The 19187-nt window shown below is 39.2% G+C and overlaps 1 protein-coding gene and 1 pseudogene across 2 annotated transcripts in view; both read right to left on the bottom strand.

Annotated features, from left to right (window-relative positions):
• ARHGAP26 (Rho GTPase activating protein 26) overlaps positions 1-19187 on the bottom strand; it is a 1495203-nt gene that overhangs the window by 613966 nt on the left and 862050 nt on the right. The gene's annotated exons all lie outside the window — the stretch shown is intronic.
• Positions 5420-5538, bottom strand: LOC128665248 (uncharacterized; annotated as a pseudogene).

The following is a 19187-nucleotide window of genomic DNA, read 5'->3' on the forward strand; positions in this document are numbered from 1 at the left end:
CGGTCCATCATCAAATGTGAGATTTACAAGGAGGGAAAACAGTACACCTCTCTGAACAGTGTCTGGGAGGCTGTGGTTGCTGCTGCACGCAATGTTGATGGTGAACAGATCAAAACACTGACAGAATCCATGGATGGCAGGCTTTTGAGTGTCCTTGCAAAGAAAGGTGGCTATATTGGTCACTGATTTCTTTTTGTTTTGTTTTTGAATGTCAGAAATGTATATTTGTGAATGTTATATTGGTTTCACTGGTAAAAAGAAATAATTGAAATGGGTATATATTTGTTTTTTGTTAAGTTGCCTAATAATTATGCACAGTAATAGTCACCTGCACACACAGATATCCCCCTAAAATAGCTATAACTAAAAACAAACTAAAAACTACTTCCAAAACTATTCAGCTTTGATATTAATGAGTTTTTTGGGTTCATTGAGAACATGGTTGTTGTTCAATAATAAAATTAATCCTCAAAAATACAACTTGCCTAATAATTCTGCACTCCCTGTATTAGATGTCAATGCTCAATGCTCATGTATCTATTTTTTTATGGAAAGAGAACAGCCATTGCTCTTTATTGCATTAAAATCCTAATTTACGCTAGTATATACACTGCATGATGGAGAAAATAAATGGCACTGTGTAAATACATAAACCATAGCAGATTCCTTGATACATCCAGTAGCTTTACATAGCACATAGGACCCAATACAACTGCTCCTCATTTCCGACTTCCTCTCGTCAGCACGCACCATAAAAATGTAAATCTCTGTAACTGATTTGCATCTGACACAACTAACGCAGAAATTAGGGCCCGTTACTTTACGTGTGTACACCTCACTGATACTGCAGAGAACATCAAAAATAGAGCATATGATTTAATGACAAGCTATATGTGACAGAGCACAAAAAACAAAAACAATAATAGTGTCTAAAACTATTCTTCACACTTTCCAAGTTAGCAGCAAAACATTTGTAAAATGACTGTTATTAATACACAGATTCATTCATCAATTCAAAAACAATATTTCAGACTCCACAGCACTTCGTAATGACTAATTTATTGATAAGGGCTGTAGGGCCTGAAACTTTGGGTTCTATTCATTAAAGGGACATTAAGGGGTCAAATAAACAATGAAAGTATATGGCACTGTTGCTTTACTTTACACTATTCTAAAAATATTAACTGCCCTTTAAAGTCAGTTGCAAGTCAGTTATATGAAGATAGCTAGTATTATTTTATTTTAAATTGCCAGCATCAACCAACTTTAAATATGCAAGCCTGTTGTAAAGCACACATGTATGGAATATCTAGTTAATAGATTTTTCTTTTACTCAGCTTAGCTTGCCTTGGTTCATGGTCAGTGCATACTTAAAGGGACATTAAACACTTAATTAATCATTGACAGAATTATATATTCAGAGTAAGGATTAGGCTGAAAACACTATATAAATGTATTTTTTAATGATATTAGTTGTTTAAATATTGAAAAAATAAAAGTTAACATGTTAATGTCCATAAAGCAGTGTGTTCCACAATATTGTAACTTAGGTTTCTTTTTCTGCAATGGCCAATTATGGATAGTTACAAATGGTTACTAGAGTGTGCAACCAATGACTGTGTGGAATACAGCTGTGACTGCACTCCCATCAGAGAATTCCAGATGATAATTTTCAATTGTACTAAATTCTACTCCAAAATCAGCCAAATGACAGCCAATTTAAAACATTCAAATTAGATTATCGCTTGCTCTGCAAATTATTTACAAATGTTTTATTGTTAATCTAAAATAAATTATGCCTTTATAGTGATGATAAAAACAACAACACTGTTTAGCCTGCAGGCTTTCAGTTGGGAAATATTTGATTCAAATCTGCATTATTATAGGAAGTAATAACTTTTCTTTCAAGAACTGGAACAGTCTGAATGTATAAATGTTCTTGATCAAATAATATTTTATTTATATTAATCTTATTAAACAAGAATATGAATAATTCTGCAGGCTCTTTGTTCATACAGACAACTAGCTATCAGACTATAGGATTTTGGGGAAATCTGCTCTAATAGACTTTTTTTTTATTTAATACACCTAATGTGACTAAAACCCCAAATATAAAAAGAAAATGTATGCTTACCTGATAAATTTATTTCTTTTTTGACACGATGAGTCCACGGATCATCTTAATTACTAATGGGATATTCACCTCCTGGTCAGCAGGAGGAGGCAAAGAGCACCACAGCAGAGCTGTTAAATAGCTCCTCCCTTCCCGCCCACTCCAGTCATTCGACCAAAGTTAGAAAGAGAAAGGAAAAGCCAAGTTGCAGAGGTGTCTGAAGTGTACAAAAACCCACAACCTGTCTTACAAGAGCAGGGCGGGCTGTGGACTCATCGTGTCAAAAAAGAAATACATTTATCAGGTAAGCATAAATTTTCTTTTCTTTTTTATTACACGATGAGTCCATGGATCATCTTAATTACTAATGGGATTCAATACCCAAGCTAGAGTACACGGATTATACGGGAGGGACAAGACAGATAACCTAAACGGAAGACACCACTGCTTGAAAAAACTTTTCTCCCAAAAGTAGCCTCAGTCGAGGCAAAAGTGTCAAATTTGTAGAATTTTAGAAAAAGTGTGAAGAGAGAACCAAGTTGCAGTCTTGCAAATCTGTTCCACAGAAACTTCATTTTTGAATGCCCACGAGGAAGCGACAGCCCTTGTGGAATGAGCCGTAACTCTCTCCGGAGGCTGCTGTCCAGCAGTATCAAATGTAAAACGTATGATACCCTTGCCGTAGCTTTCTGTTCCTTACGCTTTCCTGAGAAAACCACAAACAAAGAAGAAGACTGACGAAAGTCCTTAGTCGCCTGTATGAAAAGCTTTAAAGCACGGACCACATCCAAATTGTGCAGAAGTCTTTCCTTCTGAGAAGAAGGATTAGGACACAACGAAGGAACAACAATCTCCTGAATAATGTCCTTAGGAAGAAAACCTAATTTAGAACGTAAAACTACCTTATCTGAATGGAAAATAAGATAAGGAGACTAATACTGTAATGCCGAGAGTTTTGACACTCTCCGAGCAGAAGAAATAACAACAAGGAATAAAACTTTCCAAGATAACAACTTAATATCTAAGGAATGCATAGGCTCAAACGGAGTCCCTTGAAGAACCATGAGAACTAAATCAAGATTCCATGGAGGAGTAACTGGTTTGAACACAGGCCTGATCCTGACCAAGGCCTGACAAAATGATTGTACATCTGGAACATCTGCCAGATGTTTGTGTAACAAAATAGATAAGGCAGAGATTTGACCTTTAAGGGAGCTTGTCGATAATCCTTTCTCCAAACCCTCTTGGAGAAAAGACTAGGAATCCTGACTCTACTCCATGAGTAGGCCTCGGGGTCACACCAATAGAAATATTTACGTCATATCTTATCGTAAATCCTTCCAGTTACAGGCTTACGAGCCTGAATCATGGTCTCTATGACCGAGTCAGAAAAACCCTGCTTGGATAAAATTAAGCGTTCAATCTCCAAGCAGTCAGATTCAGAGAAACTAGATTTGGGTGAAGGAAGGGCCCTTGAATTAGAAGGACCTTCCTCAACGGAAGTCTCCACAGTGGCAAAGATGATATGTCCACCAGATCTGCATACCGAATCCTGCGAGTCCAAGCCGGTGCAATGAGGATCACTGACGCCTTCGCAAACTGGAGAAATAAGTAAGCTAGACTGAAAATCCAAGTTACAGCCAGGGCGTCTAACAGTACCACCTGAGGGTCCCTGGACTTCGACCCGTACCTTGGAAAATTGGCTTTCTGACGATATGCCATGAGATACAATTCCAGCTGACCTCCTTTGAGAATCAAGCTGAAAAAACACTTCCGGATGGAGAACCCACTCTCCCGGGTGAAAGGTCTGCCTGATCATGAAGTCCGCCTCCCAGAGTCCACCCCTGGGATGTGGATCAAAGATAGACATAAAGAATGGGCCTCTGCCCACTGAATTATCTTGGATACCTCTGTTATCACTAAGGAACTCCTCCTTCCCCCCTGATGAACTGAAGACATGTGTCGCACAGGAACTAGATAAACTGGACCGAGATTAACTGGGGTCAGGCCAGAATAGTATTGAAGATCACTCTCAGCTCCAGAATGATTATAGGAAAACCAGACTCTGACTGAGTCCAAATTCCCTGAGCCTTTAGGGGACCATAGACTGTTCCCCATCCTAAAAAGTTGGTGTTTGTTATCACAGACAGCCAAGATAGTCTGCAAAAGCAGGTTCCCTGGAAAGAATGATCCAGAGACAACCACCCTTAAGAAAACCCTTGTCTCCTGCTCTCCAAGGAGACAAATTCATATAATCTCTGTTCCAAAGCCTGAGCATGATGACCTGCTGAGGTCTGAGAAGAAACCGTGCAAACGGGATGATGTCCCATGCCGCTACTATCAGCCCGATACCTCCATGCACTGAGCCACTAATGGCAGAGGAGAAGACTGAAGAAATAGACTAGGAGTCAAAAAAGTCTTTAATTTCCTGACTTCCTTCAGGAAAAAAACTTCATTTATAGGAAATCTAATATGGTTCCCAAGAAGGTTATCTTTGTCCATGACTAAGTAACTCCTTACCAAATTTACCTTGCTCCTTGATATCACAGAAAGGATATGAAAAGATTGCACCTGCACTAGATTGTCTTCCAGAAAGGGTGCCCCAGCAATGCCCTATAACCGCCAACATCAAACCCAGACTCCTATTAGAAAATTCTGGGAGCTGTGGCCAAACTGAAGGTCAAGGCCACGATTGGGAGTGTTTGCCTGAGAATGCAAGCACGCGTTCGTTAAATCCACCTTCATAAAATGACCTCCTGGATCAAAAATAAAAATGGAAAGAATAGTTTCCACCTTGAAGGACGATACACTTAGAAATTTGATTAGAATCTTGACATCTAAAATTTGATTAGATTCTAGATATCGAAAATAGTACTAAAGGTTCCCTGGAACCACTACCAGATTAGAATAAAATCCCAAACTCCGTTCCTGAATCGGAACAGAAACTCACTCTCTCTCAGGTTGGAGAGGTCTCCTACCCACTGTGAGGCCACCTTGCCTCTTATCTGGCTCCAAACATTCTTGAAAGCCAAAGACCTCCCTCCTGCTCAGAGGAAGAAGTAGAAGGATTCCCTTGAAATCTTGAAAGGAACAAAAGTAATCTTAACCAAAATGTGTGCCATTATGGTAAGCCTGAAATCTTAGCTTCCTGCTAAATACTTGAAGGGAAGCATCTGTAAGAAAGGAAATGACAGACTCAAAGGTCTTTATTTCATCCTGGACTTCTTTGAAGAGAATGTCTGTTCTAATGGGACCAGACAACGTATGAACCAGTATGCTGCCATATAAGCGACAGTGGCAATACTAAGCCTACCACACCTGGTGTTCCCAGACGGTCCCCCATCCAGGTACTGACCAAGCCTGGACCTGCTTAACTTCCTAGTTCAAACAGGATCTGGTGCATTAAAGGCAGCTTGGCAATAGACAAATGATAAGTTGTCATTGTTGAGCAACCCCTCTAACCTTTTATCCCTAGGATCCTTAAAGGAACAACTATCCTCTATGGGAATAGTAGGACTCCTGGTTAGCGTGGCAATTGTCCCTTCCACCTTGAATACCGGCTGACGGAACTCCTTGAAGAGTCCGCTATGGATAAAAATCTCTTCTAGACATAGGAAATGGAGAAAAGAAAAAAGGGTACCTTCTCTCCCATTCCTTAGCATTGATCTTGGTACAACCTAATATTGACAACCCCCATGGTATCGTTGTTGTCCTGAGTAGCTAAAACCTCCTTAAGTAACAGACGGAGGTGTTCTAGCTTAAACCTGAAAAATACAACTTCAGTATCAGCAGGAGGAATTATACTGTCAGAAACTGAGATTTTATCCTCAGATGCTACCGAAGTATCCTCTTCCTCACGTCTAGGAGGGGACCTTGAGATAGTAACAACCGTGACAGGAACCTCGCTCACTGACTGTTTATTTTTCATCTTGCGCTCTCTCTGCAGCATGGGAAAAGCCGACAACGCACTAGAGACTGTCTAGTTACAAAGGGTAGCAATGTCTTGCAAGGTAACTCCAGTGGAGCCGTGGAGGAAGTGCAGGACACTGGTTGAATGGACGCTAAGTTTTTAGGACACTTAAGGAGAAGGCTGCAGAATGTATGAAACATTGTCAGACTGCATCTTGAACAGCATCCAAGACAATGTTGGCTCTTAAAAAGAGGTTTATCTCTGAACTGTAAAATCCTCTCAGTACATGAAGAATAGAGAGATTTGTTCATCAAACATAAAGTATATGAAAAACATCTTAATTCTCATTTATGATCAAATAAAATTTGAACATCCTACTGTATCTTTAAATATTAAAGTAAAGCTATTAACGTCCTCTTGGACCAACAGTATTCACCTAATTATAAACTAAAAATTTGATGTTACTGTGTCTTTAATTGACAAAAAAAAAACTCCTTTATTTTGGTAAAAAATAATTCTTTAACTCATAAGAGAATGTTACTGCGTCTTTAATTAACAAAATAAACTCCTTTAGTTTGGTAAAAAATAATAATTCCTTAACTCATAAGAGAATGTTACTGTGTCTTTAATTAATCAAATAAAATCCTTCATTTTGGTAAATAAACAATAATTCTTTAACTTATAATAGAATGTTACTGTGTCTTTAACAAAATAAACTCCCTTATTTTGGTAAAAAAAATTATTTTAAAGAGAAAATCCCCAGACCGTCGCTAAACATTGCTGAGGTTTGTGTCTGCTAACATAGGGGAATACAATTATTAGGCATCCGGACTCATTAAAGATACCCTACAAACACAGGCTGTGAAGCCTCTCTGCTGCGTGACCAAACGCAGCAGAGGAGACCCAGCATCACGCAAACAATTACGTGCAATATAGCTCCGCCCATCGTGGGCGTAACACGGAAAATCTCCCGCGCGGTCACTCTGTATCAGACATAGAGCCGTCGGGAGAAATAACAACATGGCAATCTTAGTAGTAAACACCTCCTGGTCGGCTATATAATGCAAAATGAGCCGTTAGAAGTAAAAGTCTAGTTGCGCAATAAGGTTAATCCTCCCATTCGGTTAGTAATATCAAATAAGCCGTTGGGAGTAGGAGATTGCCCATCATACAAACAAGACTAGCTGTGCAGCAGAAACAAACCTCCCGGCCGGCTGTTGAATGAAAATAAAGCCGTTGGGAGTTGCTAACCAGTCGCACCAAATATAAACTTAAGAGCCACTTCTCCACGTCCCCAGTGCCTGCAGTCACTGCCCTATGACTTATCCTCTCCTAGGGATAATGTCATCTTGTATCCATTGTATAAATTAAAGTGCCACATTATTCTGTGTACAAGCCCCAGAAAATAGAATTTAGCACTTACCTTAGAAATCTGTCCGGCAGGAATGCAGTCCATTCGTTTTGTGAGGTCCTCTCCCTCACATTGGCCTGTGGAAACAAAAAGTACCTAGTATTCCTCTCTCAGACGTTGACGAACAGGGCAGCATACAATCTATGGGAGGCGCAGTGAGAATTATGTCCCACAAGTTCCCATTGCTCTAAAGCCACCAAAAGCTCTACTGTAGAGACTGATATGGACTATGGCTACACCCTAGAACAAAGCAGCACACTCTGGCACTACTTTAAAAATAATAAACTCTTGATTGAAGAATCTAATCTAACACCTCACTTTACCTCTTCCTATCACTAACGTAGGCAAAGAGAATGACTGGAGTGGGAGGGAAGGGATGAGCTATTTAACAGCTCTGCTGTGGTGCTCTTTGCCTCCTCCTGCTGACCAGGAGGTGAATATTCCATTAGTAATTAAGATGATCCGTGGACTCATCGTGTCATAAAAAAGAAATAGGCTAAGTTATAAATTGTACTTCCTAATTTTTTCCTGAAGTAATCCTTGATACACAACACATTTTTTATTGCACCATATACTAAAATTTTAAAAAGCAAAACAACAAAATAATAGGAAATAACTGCATTAAGAGTTAACCAAAAAATTATTAATCTTTCTGAAAACATACCCAGCAATAGAATATATGAGCAGTACACTACACAACCAGTTCATAGCAGTATTTGCTTTGCTTATGGATTAACTTTCACTGGCAAACTTTTCTTATATAAATATCACTTGGGGCTTATATCTTCATTATCCAAATTAAAGCACACAACTCATAAATAATAAATACACAAAGAAAATTTTACGCTATCAATTATTGGCAGTGAATTTCATATCCCAGTAGTTTATCTAATCTTGTGAACATAATTCTGTATTTTTCCATACTTAAATTGCATAGTTAGCATATTTTATTTATACACTCACATTACTAATATTTATTGTTACGTTTTTCAAATGATGCATACCAGTTTAATATCTATTTTCTCTTTGTTGATTTTTTTTAGGCTTATGAAGGGTTAACTTTGAGTTGTATGGTTTAGTCAATCACATTCTTCCTACAGATTTGTAATTACTTTGGACACCATTGTGCTTTAAGTCTATTAGTATGGTCTTTGGACCAAATCCGGTCAGACTTGATCATTGCTCATGAGTGCCCTGTGTAAAGGATTCTTGTGTTTTTAACATGATTTTATAATACATTGTATTGTTTTATCTGAACTCTTTTAGGAACCTTTTTTTGCTGTACTATTCCAGAGTAAAGGCACTCTGGTCCTTCTTGTTCAGAGCTGATGTGCGGGGAGCTCCTATTAATAGCTCAGCAGAGCCTGTGGCTTCACCACCGATTCTACACCTGTTACTTTAAAGCGTGAAGATTGGATCCACTTACAGGAAGTGATCCGGACTGCAGGCTGTTTACCCGTCTGTGGGGTGGATCTACCTCTATTTGTTATCCCTCTTGGGACAGTTCCAGCTGTAGGATCCTTGTTGTCTAGAGTAGCTAAATACAGTGGGAGCTGTGAGTATGGCATTTTATCTCTAGCACTATTTAATAGGCTTCCCAGCAGTTGCAGGTTTGTTTACATCACTAGTGGGATGGAGGGGTTGTTACCGCTACCCATCAAACTATCTGTTTCTATCTGTGTCCGGGAGCATGCCCTTGTTTGAACTTGTGTAAATAGGGTAGGAGAGGGTTAACACCTCGGTCCCTCATGAGTTAAGTTTTTAAATAATAACAGGACTCACCTCACATAGACTTTTGTTTTGTGAACCTTTATTACTGTGGCAACAAATTTCCAGCACAGGTCTTTCAATCATCACAGACATTGAGTTTCTTTGTTTTTTCGTAATTGCCCTGGTGTCTATGTTGATTTCTTTGCTAAAGACTTTGGTTAATTATCTTGCCTCTGCATTATTTGATTTACGTCTTAACTAAAATGGGTGTTGCACAATTAAGAGAATAATTTCTCTCATTAAGAGAGACTGATTAGGATAATTTTGATATTCTTGAATTGGAGGATGTTTTTGAAAAGAATATTTCTAAAACCGAAATTAGGGGATGTGTTTCAGGATATAGAACATCTTAAATTAAAAGAGCAGAAACTAACACCTAGATTACGAGTCTTGCGTTAGCCTTAAAAAGCAGCGTTGAGAGGTCCCAACGCTGCTTTTTAACGCCCGCTGGTATTACGAGTCTTGAAATGACAGGCTCACCCCTCACTTTTTTGGTCAGACTCGAAAATACCGCAAATCCACTTACGTCAATTGCGTATCCTATATTTTCAATGGGACTTGCATAACGCCGGTATTACAAGTCTTCCAAAAAGTGAGCGGTACAGCCTCTCCTGTCAAGACTAATATTGCATTTAAAAGTCAGTAGTTAAAAGTTTTATGGGCTAACACCGTAGTATAAAACTCTTAACTAAAGTGCTAAAAAGTACACTAACACCCATGAACTACCTATTAACCCCTAAACCAACCCCCCCCCACATCGCAAACACTTAAAAAAAAAAATTAACCCCTAATCTGCTGAACCAGACATCGCCGCCACTATAAAAAATATATTAACCCCTAAACCACCACACTCCCGCATCGCAAACACTAGTTAAATTTTATTAACCCCTAATCTGCCGTCCCTAACATCGCCAACACCTACCTACATTTATTAACCCCTAATCTGCCACCCCAACGTCGCCGCAACTATATTAAATGTATTAACCCCTAAATCTAAGTCTAACCCTAACACCCCCTAACTTAAATATAATTTAAATAAATATAAATAAAACTACTACAATTCACTAAATTATTCCTATTTAAAACTAAATACTTATCTATAAAATAAACCATAAGCTAGCTACAATATAACTAAGAGTTACATTGTATCTAGCTTAGGGTTTATTTTTATTTTACAGCCAACTTTGTATTTATTTTAACTAGGTACAATAGTTATTAAATAGTTATTAACTATATAATAGTTACCTAGTTAAAATAAATTCAAATTTACCTGTAAAATAAATTACAATTACACAAAACACTACACTATAATTAAATTAATTACCTAAAATAAATACAATTAAATACAATTTAAAAAAGTTATCTAAAGTATGAAAACCCCCCCACTAAATTACAGAAAATAATAAAATAATTACAAGTTTTTTAAACTAATTACACCTAATCTAATCCACCTAATAAAATAAAAAGCCCCCCAAAATAATAAAAAGCCCTACCCTATACTAAATTACAAATAGCCCTTAAAAGGGCCTTTTGCGGGGCATTGCCCCAAAGTAATCAGCTCTTTGACCTGTAAAAAAAAGTACAATACCCCCCAACATTAAAACCCACCACCCACACACCCAGCCCTACTCTAAAACCCACCCAATACCCCCTTAATAAAACCTAACACTAACTCCTTGAAGATCACCCTACCCAGCTGGGCCGAAGTCTTCATCCAAGCCAGCCAGAAGAGGTCCTCCAGACAGGCAGAAGTCTTCATCCAGGCTGGCGTCCCTTGAATTCCGATTGGCTGATAGAATTCTATCAGCCAATCGGAATTAAGGTAGAAAAAATCCTATTGGCTGATGTAATCAGCCAATAGGATTGAAGTTCAATCCTATTGGCTGATCCAATCAGCCAATAGGATTGAGCTGGCATTCTATTGGCTGATTGGATCAGTCAATAGAATGCAAGCTCAATCCTATTGGCTGATTGCATCAGTCAATAGGATTTTTTCTACCTTAATTCCGATTGGCTGATAGAATTCTATCAGCCAATCGGAATTCAAGGGACGCCATCTTGGATGACGTCATTTAAAGGAACCTTCATTCTTCAGTTGGACTTCGTTTGAAGACGATGTTCCGCGTGGGATGTCTTGAAGATGGAGCCGCTCAACGCCGGATGGATGAACATAGAAGATGCCGCCTGGATGAAGACTACTGATCTAGTAGAATGAGCTGTAATTCTCTGAGGCGGGGCCTGACCCGACTCCAAATAAGCCTGAAGATTCAAAAGCTTTAACCAAGATGCCAAGGAAATGGCAGAAGCCTTCTGACCTTTCCTAGAACTAGAAAAGATAACAAATAGACTAGAAGTCTTTGTGAAATCTTTAGTAACTTCAACATAATATTTCAAAGCTCTTGCAACATCCAAAGAATGTAAGGATCTCTCCAAAGAATTCTTAGGATTAGGACACAAAGAAGGAACAACAATTTCTCTATTAATGTTGTTAGAATTCACAACATTCGGTAGAAATTTAAATGAAGTCCGCAAAACCGCCTTATCCTGATGAAAAATCAGAAAAGGAGATTCACAAGAAAGAACAGATAGCTCAGAAACTCTTCTAGCAGAAGAGATGGCTAAAAGGAACAACACTTTCCAAGAAAGTAGTTTAATGTCCAAAGAATGCATAGGCTCAAACGTAGGAGCCTGTAACACCTTCAAAACCAAATTAAGACTCCAAGGAGGAGAAAATGATTTAATGACGGGCTTAATACGAACTAAAGCCTGTACAAAACAGTGAATATCAGGAAGTTTAGCAATCTTTCTGTGAAATAAAACAGAAAGAGCAGAGATTTGTCCCTTCAAGAAACTTGCAGACAAACCCTTATCCAAACCATCCTGAAGAAACTGTAAAATTCTAGGAATTCTAAAAGAATGCCAAGAGAATTTATGAAAAGAACACCATGAAATGTAGGTCTTCCAAACTCGATAATAAATCTTTCTAGAAACAGATTTACGAGCTTGTAACATAGTATTAATCACTGAGTCAGAGAAACCTCTATGACTTAGTACTAAGCGTTCAATTTCCATACCTTCAAATTTAATGATTTGAGATCCTGATGGAAAAACGGACCTTGACACAGTAGGTCCAGCCTTAACGGAAGTGAGAACAAATCAATGGAAGTGGCCAAGGTTGGCAACTGGACATCCGAACAAGATCTGCATACCAAAACCTGTGTGGTCATGCTGGAGCCACCAGCAACACAAACGATTGTTCCATGATGATTTTGGATATCACTCTTGGAAGAAGAACTAGAGGCAGGAAAATGTAAGCAGGATGATAACACCAAGGAACTGTCAGCGCATCCATTGCTTCCGCCTGAACATCCCTGGACCTGGACAGGTATCTGGGAAATTCCTTGTTTAGATGAGAGGCCATGAGATCTATCTCTGGAAGACCCCACATCTGAACAATCTGAGAAAACACATCTGGATGGAGAGACCACTATCCTCGATGTAAAGTCTGACGGCTGAGATAATCCGCCTCCAATTGTCTACACCTGGGATATGCACCACAGAGATTAGACAGGAGCTGGATTCTGCCCAAGCAAGTATCCGAGATATTTCCTTCATAGCTTGGGGACTGTGAGTCCCACCCTGATGATTGACATATGCCACAGTTGTGATATTGTCTGTCTGAAAGCAAATGAATGGTTCTCTCTTCAACAGAGGCCAAAACTGAAGAGCTCTGAGAATTGCACAGAGTTCTAAAATATTGATAGGTAATCTTGCCTCTTGAGATTTCCAAACCCCTTGTGCTATCAGAGATCCCCAAACAGCCCCCCAACCTGAAAGACTTTCATCTGTAATGATCACAGTTCAGGTTGGCCAAACAAAGGAAGCCCCTTGAACTAAACGCTTGTGATTTAACCACCACGTCAGAGAGTGTCGAACATTGGGATTTAAGGATATTAACTGTGATATCTTTGTATAATCCCTGCACCATTGATTCAGCATTCAAAGCTGGAGAGGTCTCATGTGAAAATGAGCAAAATGAATCGCGTCCGATGCTGCAGTCATGAGGCCTAAAACTTCCATGTACATAGCCACTGAAGGGAATGACTGAGACTGAAGGTGCCGACAGGCTGCAACCAATTTCAAACGTTTCTTGTCTGTTAGAGACAGAGTCATGGAGACTGAATCTATCTGGAAACCTAAAAAGGCGACCCTTGTCTGAGGAATCAAGAAACTTTTTGGTAAATTGATCCTCCAACCATGTTTTTGAAGAAACAACACTAGTTGATTTGTGTGAGATTCTGCAGAATGTAAAGACTGAGCCAGTACCAAGATATCGTCCAAATAAGGAAACAATGCAATACCCTGCTCTCTGATTACAGAGTGTAGGGCACCTAGAACCTTTGAAAAGATTCTTGGAGCTGTTGCTAGGCCAAATGGAAGAGCAACAAATTGGTAATGCTTGTCTAGAAAAGAGAATCTCAGGAACTGATAATGTTCTGGATGAATCGGAATATGAAGGTATGCATCCTGCAAGTCTATTGTAGACATATAATGTCCTTGCTGAACAAAAGGCAGAATAGTTCTTATAGTCACCATCTTGAAAGTTGGTACTCTTACATAACGATTCAAAATTTTCAGATCCAGAACTGGTCTGAATACATTTTCCTTCTTTGGGACAATGAATAGATTTGAATAAAACCCCAGATCTTGTTCCTGAAAAGGAACCGGCATGATTACCCCTGAAGACTCCAGGTCTGAAACACACTTCAGGAAAGCCTGAGCTTTTACTGGATTTGCTGGGATACGTGAGAGAAAAAATCTTCTCACAGGAGGTCTTACTCTGAATCCTATTCAATACCCTTGAGAGACAATGCTCTGAATCCATTGATTTTGGACAGAATTTATCCAAAAATCCTTGAAAAACCTTAATCTGCCCCCTACCAGCTGAGCGGACTTAGGGGCTGACGGATTTTTAAAAGGCTTGGATTTATTCCAATTTGAGGAAGGCTTCCAATTGGAAACAGATTCCTTGGGGGAAGGATTCGATTTTTGTTCCTTATTTTGACGAAAGGAACGAAAACGGTTAGAAGCCTTAGAGTTACCCTTAGGTTTTTTATCCTGAGGCAGTAAAATCCCCTTTCCTCCAGTAACAGTTGAAATAATAGAATCCAACTGAGAACCAAATAAATTATTAACTTGGAAAGAAAGAGATAATAATCTAGACTTAGATGTCATATCAGCATTCCAAGATTTAAGCCATAAAGCTCTTCTAGCTAAAATAGCTAAAGACATGGATTTAACATCAATTTTGATAATATCAAAAATGGCATCACAAATAAAATGATTAGCATGTTGCAGTAAGCAAGAGGCAAACAACAATGGGGTATAAAACGAATGAAAAATTTGGCGCCAAGTATGACGCACAACGTAAGTGAAATTTTTTTTGCCACCAACAATATACGTAAATGACACACTTGCGTGACTAACGACGCAACCGTGTGTAAGGTTTCCGCGTCAACTACGACGCCGGAAATGACGAACTTGTGTCAACGGACGTACTTTTCGCGCCAAAAAAATTTGTAGTATTTGGCGCACCCGCGGGCCTAATGCTGCCCGCAATTTTGTAAGAAAAAAGTAGTCAATTTGAAAAAAAGACTAAAGCCCAGGTAAGAAAAAAATATTTCTTAATATGTTTATTTCCCAAATATGAAACTGACAGTCTGCACAAGGAAATACATGAACCTGACTCATGGCAAATATAAGTACAATACATATATTTAGAACTTTATATAAATGCATAAAGTGCCAGACCATAGCTGGGGTGTCTTAAGTAATAAAAAACATACTTACCAAAAAAGACACCCATCCACATATAGCAGATAGCCAAACCAGTACTGAAACAGTTATCAGTAGAGGTAATGGTATATGATAGTATATAGTCGATCTGAAAAGGGAGGTAGGAGATGAATCTCTACGACCGATAACAGAGAACCTATGAAATAGACCCCCGTTAGGGAAATCATTGCATTCAATAGCTGATACTCCCTTCACAACCCTCTGACATTCGCTGTACTCAGAGGAATCGGGCTTCAAAAAAGCTGAGAAGCGCATATCAACGTAGAAATCTAGCACAAACTTACTTCACCACCTCCATAGGAGGCAAAGTTTGTAAAACTGAATTGTGAGTGTGGTGAGGGGTGTATTTATAGGCATTTTGAGGTTTGGGAAACTGCCCCTCCTGGTAGGATTGTATATCCCATACGTCACTAGCTCATGGACTCTTGCCAATGACATGAAAGAAAATGTTTTATTGAAGCAAATGGCCTATTTTAGTTACACATTGCTGTGTCATTGGTGTTGGATAACAGTCACATAAATAAAATGGCATTACATAAAATTTTGCAGTCAAGGTGTTTCATTTCTACAAAGCAGTAACTTCAAGGTGTTCACCAATATGATTGCTTAAAATCACAGCTAACCCCATTAAACAACATGCAATATCATCTGCAAAGCAGGCAATATGTGTATTTGCAAATTGCCACTTGTCACCCAACTGATATTTAGTACTAGCAGCAAATGCACAATACAAAGTACCTGTACTGGTTATGTGTAAAAATGATTTGGCAGATTTTTAAACATTTCAGTAAATTAGGTAAAAGATTCTTAATTTTTCCAAATTTACTATTTCTTTTTCTTGAGCTTTAGAAACATACATTTATTGTGTATCTTGATACTACTCATACCACCTATATGGGCGATTCAGATTTTTCCTTCTTATACTGAGGCAAAGTCCACAAACTCAAGTTAAATATTTTAGTGTATTCATTATACTAATTATGGACATAACTCATAATAGACCCCCCAAAATTACTCACACTCAAAACTACAGAAGCCCTGCTAATCTATCAATTTTATTATGTACTATACACTTACGTGCTACAACCTTGCTACAACACCACATTTGCTTATGTCCCCAAAGCATAGTTTCACTCCCTAGTGTAGTTGGCTCATATAATAAATGTGTGTACTAGTTAGTATCCTCAATAGCTAATTGCATGTGTCTCCAATGAGCACTGCAGGAGATAGTTTGTTCCTCTATATTTAATATTATAAATCTGAAAACAGTCATACTATTGCTTTTATGTTGAAGAAAAAACTTCCCCTTCTTCACTTCCCCCTACTAATTAAGAACAGCACATCACCATGATATTGCTCTACAGAGTACTCCATATCTTCTACTAAGACACCCCTGTAGACACCTCGCTATCCTGAAGCTAATCTCTAGTTATCCATTGGCGTCTAGCTGTTCCATCTTAACTTAAATAAAACCCAGTGGCAAGTCCCTGGTTTATCAGCCAAACCAAACTCCTGTTCCAGTACTGTAAGGCTATAATCTGATTGTTTTAGATCATTAATGAAAGTTTGTTCATATATTAAATATGGCTATTTAGACTATTATTGAAGCTTGAGTTTAGAACAAAACAAAACAAAAAAAAAGAAGAGGAATGATTTTGAATCTAAAAAAACTGATTTGCATGCAGAGTAAATGTAGATATACACAAATTCTACAGACATTTTTTGTTTGAACTTTCCAAATCAGTCAAAAATAAAGTAAAAATAAATGTATCTCCCTATTTAACTGCTAATATGTAGTAAACAGATCTAAAATAATTTGATAATAATTTGATAATGCCAGACTTTCCACTTCCAGTGTTTTAAAAAAACAACATATTTTATGCTTACCAGATAAATGCCTTTTCTTCTGGATAGGGAGAGTCCACGGCTTTATTCCATACTGTTGGGAAATACAACACCTGGCCACCAGGAGGAGGCAAAGAGCTTAAATATCCCTCCCACTTCCTCATTACCCCAGTCATTCTGCCGAGGGAACAAGAAAAAGTAGGAGAAACATTAGGGTATGCCAGAAATGGTGCCAGAAGAATAAAATAAATAATAGGGGACCGTGGACTCTCCCTATTCGGAAGGAAAGGAATTTATCTGGTAAGCATAAATTATGTTTTCCTTTCTAAGATATCGAGAGTCCACAGCTTCATTCCTTACTGTTAGGAAAACTATACCCAAGCTCCAGAGGACACTGAATGAATAACGGGAGGGAACAAAAAGGAAGAGGCGGACCCTATTCTGAGGGCTCCACAGCCTGCAAAACTTTTCTCCCGAAAGCTGCTTCAACCGAAGCAAAAAACATCAAACTTGTAAAATTTTTAAAAAGTATGTAATGAGGACCAGGTAGCTGCCTTACAAATCTGATCCATAGAGGCCTCGTTCTTAAAGGCCAAAGAGGAAGCTACTGCTCTAGTGGAATGAGCCGTTATCCTCTCAGGACGACGATGTCCCACTGTCTGGTAAGCTAAGCGGATGACACTCCTTAACCAACAAGATAGTTTCGAAGTAGCCTTCTGCCCCTTACACTTCCCCGAATAGACAACAAACAAAGAGGAAGATCGTCTAAACTCCTTAGTAGCCTGAAGATAGAACCTCAAGGCGCGAACCACATCCAAATTGTGAAGTAAGCGTTCCTCCGATGAAGAATGATTAGGACACAAGGAAGGAACCACAATCTCCTGATAGATGTTGCGATCTGACACAACCTTAGGAAGAAAACCTAATTTAGTATGTAAAACTGCCTTATCTACATGCAAAATCAGATAAGGGGGCTCACATTGCAAAGCAGAGATCTCAGAAACTCTTTGCGCAGAGGCAATAGCCAATAAAAAGAGAACCTTCCAAGATAACAATTTAATGTCAACGGAATGCAGAGGCTCAAAAGGAACCTGTTGCAAAACCCAAATAACAAGATTTAGGCTCCAAGGAGGAGCCCCAGATCTAAACAAAGGTCTGAACCTAATCAGAGCCTTAACAAAGGACTGCACGTCTGGAAGCTCAGCCAGTCTCTTGTGCAATAAAACCGACAGGGCAGAAATCTGTCCCCTCAGGGAATTAGCAGAAAGGCCCTTCTCCAGCCCATCCTGGAGAAAAAATAAGATCCTGGCAACCTTAACTCTGTGCCAGGAAACACCACACTCTTCACCCCAGAATAAGTAGGTCCTCCTGGTTTACAAGTTTGAATAAGAGTATCAATGACACTCTCAGAGAAACCTCTCTTGGCTAAAACTAAGCGTTCAATCTCCATACAGTCAGCCTCAGAGAATATAGATTTTGATGAACAAATGGACCTTGTATCAGCAGGTCTCCATGACAAGGTAATTTCCACAGAGTAGATGAGGACATCCCCACTAGATCCACGAACCACGTCCTTCGTGGCCACGATGGATCAATCTGGATTACTGATACCCGCTCCTGCTTGATGGAGGAATAAAGATATATGAGTTTGAACCTCCAGGGCACTGCTAGTGCATCTATTAGATCTGCTTGGTGATCCCTCGACCTCGACCAGTACCTGGGTAGCTTGATATTGAGACGGGACGCCATGAGATCTATCTCCGGCGTCCCCCACTTGCTGCATATCTCTGCAAACACCTCGGGATGGAGAGACCATTCCCCTGGATGGAAGATTTGCCTGCTAAGAAAACTGCCTCCCAGTTGTCCACACCCGGAATGTGGATCGCTGACAGCGAACAGCTGTGGGCCTCTGTCCACTTCAGAATCTGAGATACTTCCTTCATCGCCAAGGAACTTCTCATTCCCCCTGATAGTTATGTAAGCCACCAAGGTTATATTGTCTGATTGGAATCTGATAAACTGGGACAAACCCAGAAGTGGCCAAGCCTTCAAGGCCTTGAAGATTGCCCGTAATTCCAAAATAATGATCGGGAGGGAGGACTCCTCCTGAGTCCACAACCCCTGTGCCTTTCTAGCATCCCAAACAGCTCCCTATCCGGATAGGCTTGCGTCCGTACTCACAATCTCCCAGGATGATCTTAAGAAGCAGATGATCTGGACAGAGCCACCAAGAGAGCGATTCTCTCGACTGGCTGTCTAATATAATCTGTTGAGACAGATCT

The sequence above is a fragment of the Bombina bombina genome, chromosome 6 (assembly GCF_027579735.1).
Source record: "Bombina bombina isolate aBomBom1 chromosome 6, aBomBom1.pri, whole genome shotgun sequence".
NCBI lineage: Eukaryota > Metazoa > Chordata > Amphibia > Anura > Bombinatoridae > Bombina > Bombina bombina.